The 13,485-nt window shown below is 36.2% G+C and overlaps 1 pseudogene; it reads right to left on the bottom strand.

The window, feature by feature from the left end:
- Positions 1 to 3,647: 3,647 nt before the first annotated feature.
- On the bottom strand, positions 3,648 to 7,195 carry LOC123821484 (annotated as a pseudogene).
- Between the last annotated feature and the right edge of the window lie 6,290 nt (positions 7,196 to 13,485).

Raw genomic sequence — 13,485 nt, 5'->3', positions numbered from 1 at the left:
AAGATATAAAAATAACTTTAAATTTTATTTTAAACAGCAGCATTCATTTATATTATCAACCTGTCTTAAAGTATTGAAATAATAGAAGGCATGAACTGAAGAGAAGTCTGTATTATTTTTATTTGAGAATATAAATGAAGAAAGAAATACATCCTGTCAGATAGGTAATGAATGTCACCTGGAGGCCACAGACCTTTGTTAAGTAATCTAATTTTTTACTGACTACTCTTATCCATCTTTTATCAACTAATTAAACCAAGATATATTTTGAGAAATACTGGGAAAACAAACACTTGTATTTTAGCTATGGACCCAATATTGACCTTTTTTTAAAAAATTATGAACATCTTTATTTTATTTATTAATTTTTTTAGCTTTTTAAAAAAGATTTTATTTATTTATTTTTAGAGAGGGAAGGGAGGGAGATAGAGAGAGAGAGAGAGAGAGATAAACATCAATGTGCGGTCGCTGGGGGTTATGGCCTGCAACCCAGGCATGTACCCTGGCTGGGAATAGAACCTGGGACACTTTGGTTCCCAGCCCATGCTCAGTCCACTGAGCTACACCAGCCAGGGCCAATATTGATCTTTACAGAATTCAAAATATATTATAAATTTTTACTTTCATATAATCCATTTGAAAATATTTCTGAACAATAAGGTACCCCATAGCAATAAATCTTTTTTTTTAAGATTTATTTATTTATTTTTAGAGAGGGAGGGAGGGAGAAAGAGAGAGAGAGAGAGAGAGAGAGAGAGAGAGAGAGAGAGAGAGAAACATCAATGTATGGTTTCTGGGGGCTGTGGCCTGCAACCCAGGCATGTGCCCTGGCTGGGAATCGAACCTGCGATATTTTGGTTCACAGCCTGCGCTCAGTCCACTGAGCTACACCAGCCAGGGCACAATAAATCTTTTTAATATGACTTTTACACAAGAATTAATGTAGTTTCAGTAATTTAAATAAGATTCTGAATTATAATATTAACCTAAATCAAAAATATTTCATGAATGCACTGGGAGAAAATAAAGCATTGCACAGAATTTAAAATATGACAGTTTATTGATATATTTCACAATTAAGCATATGTTAGTTTAAATAATACTAATTAGAACTTTGATAAAAACTTTTAACTTTGGTGGAATTTTCAGTACCCAAAAGGACAATTAGCTTCATCTAACAAGTCAAAATGGAAACCAGTCACATTGAGACAAGAGATAATATTATTTATTGCAAAGATGTGGTGGATGTGCTAAATGAGTTTAAATATATGTAATTAAAATCCACTTCTTTATTTTTTGTTTACTTATAAATATAGAAGGAATTATAGAAGGAAGAGAAGGAATCCTGACAGTGCATTGAAGTATTACATGGAACAGTGGAAGCTTATTGTCATTTAACATGAATATAAAAACTTGACAAGAAGAGTTTGTCAACAGTCTCTGATAACAATACACTGATCTTTGTAATTAAATCTACTTTTCCAAGGTAAATCCTCAGGTTTTATGAGCATTCTTTCAAACAATAATAGCACCAACAAACAATACAGTTTCTTACATTTTCATAAACATGCACTAGATAAAGATATCTAATAGAATTAGAAAGCATATATAAATTCATTACAAAAGAGTAGACAAGAGCAAAGTGAGACCAAGATCACAGTGAAGAATGGGAGTTCAGCTTAAGATGTTAATTACCTGCAAAAGTGCTTGTGTAGACTTTCTTCAACCCCAGATCTGTTTTTTTTACTGGAAATGTTAGAGTCCTTAATAATTTCCAGTTTATAGTGGTAAATGATAAAAAAACTAAAGATTTAGTGGAGAGTAAAAAATATTGCTAATTGTTTTAATTAACATGCACAAAATTTTACTCAGGTGCATCAGGCTAATAATTACATAGGTGGGTAGCAGGAGAAATAATACTTAAAAAAAACATTAAATTTGTTTGAGCTGGGATCAAACAAGAAAGGGATTTCTAGATGAAAGACATGGAAAGAAAGAAAAAGGAAGATGAACTGTTTCCCCTCAAAATTTATATGTTGAAGTCTTATCCCCAATACTTCAGAATGCACTCTTTATTTGGAGATAAATGATGAAGTTAAAATAAGTCCATGAAGTTAAAATGAGGTCATTAGGGTGCATTCTAATCCAATGTATTCATAAAAAAGAGCAATTTGGAGAGAAATACAGGGAGAATGCCAAGTGAAGATGGAGGCAAAGATCAGGGTGATGCTTTCACAAGTAAAAGGATACAAAGATTGCCAGAAACTAGAGAAGAGGGTGGGATAGGTTGTTTCTCACAGTTGTCCGAAGGAACCAAACTTACTAACATCTTGATCTTGGGTAGTCAGTTTTCAGAGCTGTGAGACAATACATATCTGTTGTTTAAACAACACATTTTCTAGTACTTTGTCCTCTCACCTCTAGCACAAGCTGTGTGCAGTGCAGCGAAGTAGATGCAATGTCAAAGTTAATTAGTGAATAAGCCTTCAGAATAAGTCAGCTTTGAAAAATCTTTATCTGAAAGAAAGTAGGTATCATGTGATTTTAGAAAGGTAGGATAGGGTGTTTTTCCCCCTCAGAGTGTTAAAGCACCCTAACTTCATTTTTTTAAAAATTGTATACCTCTTTAAAATTTTGCTTATCTAATGGAAAAGTCTTTGGTTTTAGTGTTATTTTGTTTTTACTACCACATTTGATGGCTAATTTCAGTTTTTGAGTTTCAGTTTAATTTGTAATTTGGGCACAATTTAAATTTGCATTTTTCTTTATAGTGCCAGAAAACATGTATAAAAGTGCAAAAATGTGTAAGTGAATTTTAACTCACTTTTTTGTGTAAGTTAATGTGTAAAGTAAAAAATGTGTAAGTTATTTGTAAAGCAAGCCACCACATATCAACCCAAGATAGGGCAAAGAAAATTGCTAGGACCTAGAATCTGCTGTTGTGTCCTTACCTAGTTGTAGCTTTCACTCTTACTTCTAGAAATGGCCATTTTCTCATTTTATGGTAATAACTTTTTCACTTTTCTTTATTTGTATTTCATGAATACATTTCTAAGTAATATCATTAAGTATTATTTGTATTTAATTTATATATAACTGCATCCATTATTTCATATCTTGCTTTTTAAACTCCAGTTTTTTAAAGCTGTAGTCCATTAATTCTAATTATTATTTTTATGGATAATTAGAACATTTTTAATAGCACATGCAACATTCCTTGATAGTGTGTCTTTTTGCAAAACCAAAATAGCAAAGAAGTTTTTTATTTATTTTATTAAAAGGCTAAAATATATACTTAAAAATCATTTAAAAACTATGGAAAGCACCTGTGCAAAGGCGAGGGGAAGTCAATTTGAGTCACTAGGAAAGCCACAAAAGGACCTATTACCCTGTGTATTTTTGTAATTTTTGCTTCTATCTCTGCAAGTAATAATTCAACATTGCCATCACATGCAACTATGGTAAAATGAGGTACACTGCTTTTCAGTGAGTTCTTCTACCTATGATCAAGGCTGCATCTCCCATCATCCCTCTGGCAGTGACATGGGAGAGTAAGTCTCTGAGGACTTTCAAGCCTGAATGGGGGGATGGACAACATTGGTAGCTTGGGTCTATGTCTGCGGTCAGCTTCATGTTATAAGCCTTGCTTATGCATTGATTTCCCCTCTCCACCAGTGTTCTCCTTGTTGAGGATGTTGATCTGGCCATTGCCCAAGACCAGCTCATCATCATTCTGGGCAATGTAGTTTTATATCCCGATCACCTGGCACACTGCTGGGAACACCATGGGCCTAAGTGGCTCAGTTGGAGTGATTTTGCTTGCCCCAGGGCTTAAAGGTTTTACATAATTCGCCAGGAACCAGCCTATCTGATGTTTTTTCCCATGTGCCTGCAGCTCTCCTTCCCACTTTCTACCTGTTCTTTTTCCAGATCAAAATCAGCTGCCCACTGGCCAGGGTGAGCTGCTCGGGACTGGTGGCTGTGTTCCGGAGGCAATAACCTGTGCAATTTCAAGGTTTTTTTTTTCTAAACTCCCTGTTTTCCCAGTAGTTCCAGAGCCTCCTGAATCTTTAAGCCTCATATAGTTAGAAGGGCCGACTCCAGGCTTGTGTCCCACTGTTCCTGTCCACCAATCACAATCTTTCTTGGTAACCAGAATCACATCCTTTTGCTGAAATATTAAGTCACCTTGCTCAGAACTCTCATCAGTGTACATGGCAATAAATTCTTCTCCCGAGTCAGCTGGCTTGCCTGCTGGGGAAATTACTCTCTTTAGGCTAGCAGGGCTTTGGGAAGAATCAGAATCCATGCTTGTTGATTTCCTTATGGACCCCAAAATGAGTTTCACCTAAGACTTGCGAAATCAACCCTTCTGACCTTGAACTTCTCCAAACCACCACATGTCTTGCTGTTCCAGGATGGTGATTACATCACTTTTATTAAAATTCAAATGGTTGTCTGTCTTTCTTGGCTCTCCAAGGATACAGGGCTTATGCCTGTAGCCCCTCCACCTTTTCACCCTGGCCTAAAACAGGAGACTGAAAGGTGCCAGCAGCCGTGGCTGGGGTGAGAGCCGATCTCTGCCTTAACGGGCCAACACTTGGCACTGTGAGCAAGGGCTGGGCCACCCAGGCATTCCAGTGATCTGTTTCTGGTTTCTCATTCCTGCTGGTGGACTACATGGAGTTGAAGTCGGCCCAGGTGTTGGGGGCTGTGGAGGGCTCAGCAGAGGTCACTGCCAGAGACACAGGAGTCTCCCTCACAGCCACATTGGGTGTAGGGGTGAAGGTCAGATCTGTCACTGGTTTGACTGGAGCAGGAACCTTATTTCCAGGGATTTTCCCAGCATAGTTTGCAGGAAACAACCCTGTCTTTCCCTTCAATTCTCCTCCTAGCCATCCCGTTCTCCAGTCTGGCTTTCATCCACCTCGACTATGTCTCTCAATTGGATTGTGATCTCATTGTGATTTCTGGACTCAAAGGCATACAGTGCTTGAAAATACACCATTTACATTCTCCTATGCAGAAATTGTGAGTAGGCCATTTTCTGCAATGGACCAGAGTGCTTGGACAGCTGGCTTAGCTGGTTCTTGGTTTTGTGGGAAAAGCTGGCCCAGCTTGTTCCTCACTTCCTCTTTGCCTAGGTCTTTGCTGTCCTTCTTTCTGTCACTCTTTTCCCTTTTGAGTTTTTTCTACCTCATGGGATTTCCTTGGCCACTGATGTTCATCATCCTGCTGTACATGCTCAAGGCATTACTAGTCTCTCTTCTGAGCTCGCCTTTAGGTTTCTTCTTTTTGTTTTTCTAATTCAATGATCTTTCACTCTTGTTCTTTCTGTTTCAGTCATTCAGCCTCTATGGGCTTTTGTTTCTAGAACTGCTGATTATAATGTATTTCTCTTAGTTCCTTCAGCTGATTGTTGAAAATATCAATCTTCTATAGTTTCTATCTACTTTCTTTCTCAACTTCATCCAGTTGGTCTCTGAGCTGCTGACAGGCCAGTTCTTTTGCTTCCAAGGCTTTTTTGAGTGTAAGGAGTGAATCTCTGTGTAAACTGTTTTGCTCACCTTGCTTTAACTGGTCACTGAGTATCTGTTTTTTCTGGAATAAGGCTTCCCAGCATCTGCTGAGACTCCTGTAACTGTTGCTGTAGATGGGTGATTTCAGCAATTCTCAGCTCTCTGGATTTATTTGTACTCTCAATTTCTTGTCTTTGGGTAGTCAGTCGACATCTGATATCTTGAAGTTTTTCTTCATGTTGATTTTTTTTATCATTAAGAGCTTCTAATTCAAATTCCAAAGTCTTTTTCTTTGCTTTCAGTATTACTATGTCTTCTTGTTCTTTGTTTCTTTGGTTTGATAGTCCTTGTCTTTGATTTCATTCCCATTCAATCTGTCATTGCCATTCAAGTTCTTGTTTTGCCCACTCCTGCTGTTTCACATCCTTGCGCCGTTTCTCCTCCCACTGCTGCTCCATCTCTCACTGAGTCTCCAGTTGCTTCTCCAGCTCCACCTGTGGTTTGTGTTCCTGCTCCTGGTGCTCCAGCTGGGCCAGGCACTCTACTCTTCCCGCTATTGCTCCAGGAGTGCCTATTTTCCTTTCTTCAGTTCCAGATTGCCGTGCTCAAAGTTCTCATGCTTCTTATCCTCAGATGTGATAGGTAATTTCTTTCTAGCTATTCATCTTCTAAAACTGGTTCCTCTGGTAACCTCTGGTCTGGGAAGGTTTAGCTTTTGACAGATACACCACTGCCTGGTCAGACTCTTCTAAAAGAATGTGGAATATATTCTGGAGACAGGACAGGTGGCAGTGGTTGGCCAAAGGTATATCAATTAGGTGCATAGTGAGGATAAACTCTTTTGCTGTCATTTTTCCATCTTGATCAATGTTAGAAAGATTCCATACTGAAGCCAGCTGTGCCTGTGGTACACTTGATTGCATAAGAATCATTCTTGCTTGGGGATCTGTTAAGTGACCACTCATAGTTTTGTCATGACTGGTAGAGAGCTGCCTGTATTTCAGCCTGGATGACTGGGGAATAGCCCATTCTGCCAGCTCCAGGGCACTAGGTACATCAAATGATTGTGCCTTCTGTATTTAGAGTTTAATTGTGACTCTCAACCAGACCTACTTACTAAAAGAAGAACTCTTTGGCAATATGGCTGCAAGATGAGCAAATACAGGCAAAGGTTATATGACAGGGTCCCCATTATTGGCCAGGAAAGACACTGCTCCTGAAGGGAGAGAAGGTACTGGGGGATAGGGACGTCCTGACACCAGGGATGGGTCCCATCGGCACTAGAGCAACAGCTGGGAGCAGTGGCATGCTGGAAATTCCTCCTATACCAAACACTGGTGCACTGGGAATAGCTACTGGCTGCTGTTTCATGACAGGGGAAGTGCAGAGGGGAGCTGATATCCTCACATCTTCAGTTTGATATTTCATGGAGATGGAAAACTCCACTTGATCCACTATCCTATCAATATTCATATCGGCCAGGGCCCATATCTGTGCTAAAACAGGTTGAGGTAACTCAGATTGGAAAAAGAAGCTTCTAGCTTGATCACCAGTAATAAATACAGATATTGGCTATAAACTATTGGACCATTGATGGTGTTTCCTCCCTCTTCTACAGTTATGGCTCAGATACCACCAAATCAGATATCACCAAAAGGTGTTGGAAACTGAGCCATGGTTCTGTTACTTTTACCTTGCTAATCGATGCCTCATCTCCAGGCAGGTCCACGCTACCACTCCAGTGACAAATCAATGCTACTCTCTTGCCACCAGTAGAGACACAGGAGTCCGTGGCCCACCACACACCATCCCGCCTGCCTGCCTCTCTTTGAGTCCCGGAGTAAACTCCAGACTCTAATTCTAATTATTATAACCAACAATTATTTTTCATATTGCTTTCTATGGATGTTTGGTGTGACCAGTTTGGGGCTATAAAAAGTAATGATGCTGTGGCCATTGTTTATATATCTTTTAGTACATGTGTGCATGAAATTTTTGCAGGAATATAACTATAAATGGCATTCCTGGGTGAAATAGTATTCTTTTTTATATTTACCCACAAAAACACTAGACACACCCATGCTTTATTTAACAAGGTGTCTCAGATCATCCTGAGTTTTACATGGACCAGCAAATGAAACAGATACCATACTAAGGATCCTCTTTAGGATATAAGAGTTTAAGAAAACAAAAGTGGATGATGAAGGCTGAATATTACCTTGTTCCATATGTTGACTAGAAACCAGAAAGATGATAAAAGAGATGAGGAGTTTTTAACTATTATAAGGACAGAGCAGAGAAATTATCTCTTCCTAAAAATAAAGACCATAGGTTTATATTGACATTTCCAGTATATCTCTAATTTACCAAGTCTCATGTGCCCTGCTATAATAGCAGAATTTCTAATCCAATATCTAAGAGCAGGACTTGTAGAGCCAACTCCCTGCATTCAAATCCAAGCTCCACTATGGGAATATATTACATTTTGTTGTATAGATTTCTAAACATATTTTAAAGTATCTTCGTAGATATAAAGTACAAATAAATCTCAATTTTACTAATAACATTTTAATCAACAAAAAATAATTTAATTAAGGAGAAATGCTATTGAATCCAGTGGTTATTGATAATTCTCAGACTCTCTTGGAACAAAGTCCCAGAGGGCAAGATTGTAAAATGAATAACAATCAATCCAAGACATAATCAAAGAAAAGTAGGGAAAGAATCTATTTTTGTACTTAATTCATTTCTGAACTCTAAATCACACAAGCTTCAATTATTAAGTACTATATGGATTAACATTTTGAAATGAAAGATTTGCCTCTTAATGTGAACTTGCAGTTCATCATAAAGTGTGGAAGGTTATGTCCTTAGTATAGTTACTCTCCAGAGAAATGAGTTCTCTATTTGTGCTGTCTGCTGGCACATGTTACACACAGATTTAGAAAAAAAAATGTTCTTTCTGTATAAAAACATGAAATAATATCAAAGTGTTGAAGTAAGTGCATCTTCTCATAAAGCACTAAATGTTCCTTGTGAAAATCATCTCATTGTGGTTTTAATTTTTATTTCTCTGATGATTAGTGACATTGAAGATCTTTTTCATATGTCTATTGACCGTATGTCCCTTTGGAGAAATGTCTTCAGATTCTTTGCCTGTTTTGTAACTGGGTTGTTTGGCTTTTTTTGGTGTTAAATTTTGTAAGTACTTTATAAATTTTATGTATTAACCCCTTATCAGATATATTGGCAAATATGTTCTCCCATTCTGTGGGTTGTCTTTTCATTTTGTTGATGATTTCCTTTGCTATGCAAAAACTCTTAGTTTGATGAAGTCCAATTTGTTTATTTTTTCTTTTGTTGCCATTGCCCCGGGAAATACATCTGTTAAAAAATTGTTTCAAGCAATGTCTGATATTTTGCTGCCTATGTTTTCTTCTAGGATTTTTGTGGTTTTGCATATAATATTTAAATATTTGATCCATTTTGAATTTATTGTTGTGTATAGTGTAAGAAGGTGGTCTAGTTTAATTTTTCTGCACATATCTGTCTGATTTTTCCAACATGATTTATTAAATAAACTACTTTGAGCCCATTGTATGTGCTTGTTTCCTCTGTCAAATATTAATTGACTATAAAGGTGTAGGTTTATTTCTGGGCTCTGTATTTTGTTCCATTGATCTATCTATGTGTCTGTTTTTATGCCAGTACCATGCTGTTTTGATCACCATGATCTTATAGTATAGTTTGATATTAGGTAGTATGGTTCTAATTTCGTTCTCTCTCAGGATCACAGTTGTTATGTGGGGACTTCTGTGGTTCCATATAAATTTTTGAAATATTTGTTCTAGTTCTGTGAAATACATCATTGGAATCTTTTTTTTAAAGATTTTATTTATTTATTTTTAGAGAGAAGGGAAAGGAGAGAGAAAGAGAGGGAGAGAAACATCAGTGCTTGATTGCCTATTGCTTGCTGCCTACTAGGAACCTGACCCACAACCTAAGCATGCACCCTGACTGGGAATTGAACCAGTGACCCTTTGGTTTACAGATCAGCACTCAATCCACTGAGCCACATCAGCTAGGGCCTTCATTGAGATCTTGATAGGAATTTCATTGAATCTATAGATTGCTTTGCTTAGTATGGACATTTTTTTTCAGATTTACTTTTTTATTTTATTATTTTATCTTATTTTACTTTATTTATTTTATTTTATTATTTTAATTGTTGTTCAAGTAGTTTTCTGTCTCTTACTCGCATCCCAGCCCACCCCCCAGCCCTCCCCACCTCCCTCCCATTTCCACCCACCCCTAGTTTTTGTCCATGTGTCCCTTATACTTGTTCCTGTAAACCTTTCCCCTTTTCCCCTGAAATTCCCTCCCCTTTCCCCTCTGGTCACTGTCAGCCTGTTCTTTATTTCAGTGTCTTTGGTTATATTTTGCTTGTTTGTTTTATTGTTTAGGTTCTTTTTAAAGGTGAGATCATATGGTATTTATGTTTCACTGCCTGGCTTATTTCGCTTAGCATAATGCTTTCCAGTTTCATCCTTGCTGTTGCAAAGGGTAGGAGCTCCTTCTTTCTTTCTGCTACATTGAATTCCATTGTGTAAATGTACCATAATTTTTTGATCCATTCGTTTACTGATGGGCACCTAGGTTGCTTCCAACACTTGGCTATTGTAAATTGTGCTGCTATGAACATTGGAATGCATAGGTTCTTTTGGATTAGTGTTTCAGGGTTCTTAGGATATAATCCTAGCTTTGGAATTGCTGGGTCAAAGGGCATTTTTTAATGATGTTAATTCTTTCTACTCATGAACATTTTGTGTGCTTACACTTATTTGGATCTTCTTCAATTTCTTACTTCAGTGTCTTATAATTTTTTGAATATGGTCTTTTAGATCCTTGGTTAGATTTATTCCTAGGTATTTGATTTTTTTTGAAGCACTTGTGAATAAGATTGTTTTCTTAATTTCCATTTCTGTTATTTCATTAATGGCATATAAAATGCAACTGATTTCTGGATATTAATTTTGTATCCTACTACTTTGCTGAGTTCATTGATCAATTCTAGTAGTTTCTTGGTGGAATCTTTGATGTTCTCTATGTACAATATCATGCCATCTACAAATCTTGATGAACTTGACATCAAGGAGATGTCAAAAGAAGATCTCCTTGACAAAAGGAGAGCTTGATAGAAATACAGTCATAGTCAGGGATTTTAGCACCTCATTTACTCAATGGATAGATATTCCAGGCAGAAAATCAACAAGGAGACTACATTCTTAAACAACACACTAGATCAAATGGATTTAATTGACATCTTCAGAGAATTTTACCTCAAAGCGTAAGAATACACATACTGGTCAAGTGCATATAAAATGTTTTCTAGGATATCGTATGTTAGTGCACAAAACAAGTTTTAATAAATTTAAAATGAAATCATATCAAGCATGTTCTATGACCACAATGCTATGAACAAAAAGAACACCAAAGAACATTCAAAGGCATAGAAGTTAAATAACATGTTATTAAACAATGAGCAGGTCAACTATAAGATCAAAAATGAAATCAAATATACCTTGAAACAAATGAAAATAAGAACACAACAATACAAAACCTGTGGGACTTGGGAAAGCAGTTCTGACAGGGAAATTCATAGCATTGCAGGCCTATTTAAAATAACAACAACAACAAAAAACACAGATAAAAAATCTAACTTTACACTTAAAGGAACTTGGAAAAGAATTACAAAGCCCAAAATGAGTAGAAGGAAGGAAATAGCAAAGAGCAGAAATAAACAAAATGGAATAAAAAAAAATACAAAAGATCAGTGAATCCAAGAGCTGCTTCTTTGAAAAGATAAACAAGATTGCCAAACCTTTAATCAGACTCATCAAGAAAAAAAGAGAAAAGACCCAAATAAGTAAAATCAGAAATGAAAGAGGAGAAATAACAACTGACACTGAAGAAATACAAAGGATTATAAGAAAATATTATGAGCAACTATTTGTCAACAAACTGGACAATCAGGACAATATGGATAAATTCCTAGAAACATGCATTCTTCCAAAACTAAATCAGGAAGAATCAGAATCTGAATAGACAGATTACATCTAGTGAAATTGAAGCAGTAATCAAAAGACTTCCAACAAACAAAAGCTCTGGACAAGATAGCCTCACAGGTGAATTTTACAAAACATTTTACCAAACTTTATCATAAAATTCAAGATGAGAGAAGGTTCCCAAATTCACTTTATGAGGTTGGTATTATTCTAATTGCAAAACTAAATGAAGACATTACAAAGAAAGAAAATTACAGGCTAATATCAATGATGAAGACAGATGCTAAAACCCTCAACAAAATATTAGCAAACTGAGTAGAACAATGCATCAAAAAGATCATATACGACAATCAAGTGGGATTTATTCCAAGAATGCAAGATTGGAACAATAAATGTGACTCACCACATAAACAAAATAAATGATTAAAACCACAAGAGCATATCAATAGATGCAGAAAAAGTATTTAATAAAATTCAGTACCCATTTATGATAAAAATGTTCTGCAAAGTAGGAGTAAAGGGAATATACCATAACATAATAAAGGCCATATATGACAAACCCACTTCCAACATCATTCTCAATGGGCGAAAACTACAAATACCTCCCTTAAAATTTAGAACAAGACAGTTATTATCTGCTTTCACGTCTCTTATTCAACATGGTACTGGAAGTCCTAGCCATAGCAATCAGACAAGAAGGAGAAATAAAAGGCACCCAAATTGGAAAGAATGTAGTAAAACTTTATTTTTAGGTAGTAACATTTTAATTGACACATGAAAAAAATCAAAGCAAAATATTTTCTTGATTTTAATTCAAATTGTTGTATCCTTTAAACTATTAAGATTCCCTGGCTGGCATAGCTCAGTGGATTGAGCGTGGGCTGTGAACCAAAGTGTTGCAGGCTCGATTCCCAGCCAAGGTAAATGCCTGGGTTGCAGGCCATAACCCCCAGCAACCGCACATTGATATTTCTCTGTCTCTCTCTATCTCCCTCCCTTCCCTCTCTAAGAATAAATAAATAAAATCTTAAAAAAAATAAACTATTAAGATTCATGACTATTACATTAAAAAGTAATATCTTACACATATATTCTGTGTCCTTTTGGAATACTATATTAACAATATTTTATTCAATGAGATACAAGAAAAAATTTGTTAATTGTATTATTTGTAGATATCTTAACATTATTTTTTTATTATTTTTAATCTATGTAGCTTTGATTTGCCCTTAATTCTACACTTTTCTTGAGAGCCTGGTGACAAAGGGAGGCCTGTAGGCCTCCTTACAGAGCTAAGACTTTGAGCCTAAGCTTGTAGTTGTAACATGTTTTAGTTGACATTTTGGCTCATCTAGTGCCTGGAAAACTCAAATCAGAGGTAATAGAGTGGTTCAAGTGAGAAAAGAAGGAAGTCTGGCTAAAGTTTTGATAAGAAATAATTGGACTAGTTAGATAAAAAGATTCCATCCAATTAGTTGACAGATACTAATAAGCACGGTGAAGAAAAATAAAATGTCTCTATGGGAGCAATCATAGTTCACAGTAATAACTGTCCCATTCAGTTAGGAGGAAGATATGATCAATTATTGTTTATAGGTTGTCAGTCCCAAGCATACTAGGTTAAGTTATATTTAGTATTATCTCCTTTATTAGAGGCATTTAACAAAGCAAGGAATATATAATCTTGGCTCCTGTGAAAATAGTGTCAGTATTTGTATTAGTGGTATAATCGTAAATACTTAGGCCTATGAAATAGCTCATTAGTTATATTTTGGTATAAACATAGATTATCTTTTTTGAAAAGTATTGAACTTCAAGAAGGTTCTTTTTGAAGTCCAGAATAAGAAGTAAAGTGGTCTTCAAGTGATAACACAAATAATTCCCTTAAAGATGAGACAGAT

This window comes from Phyllostomus hastatus, unplaced genomic scaffold (assembly GCF_019186645.2).
Source record: "Phyllostomus hastatus isolate PE091 unplaced genomic scaffold, TTU_PhHast_1.1 phas_contig_40, whole genome shotgun sequence".
In the NCBI taxonomy this organism is placed as follows: Eukaryota; Metazoa; Chordata; class Mammalia; order Chiroptera; family Phyllostomidae; genus Phyllostomus; species Phyllostomus hastatus.
Note: the sequence above shows the minus strand (reverse complement) of the source record. Positions and strands in the feature narration are given on the sequence as shown.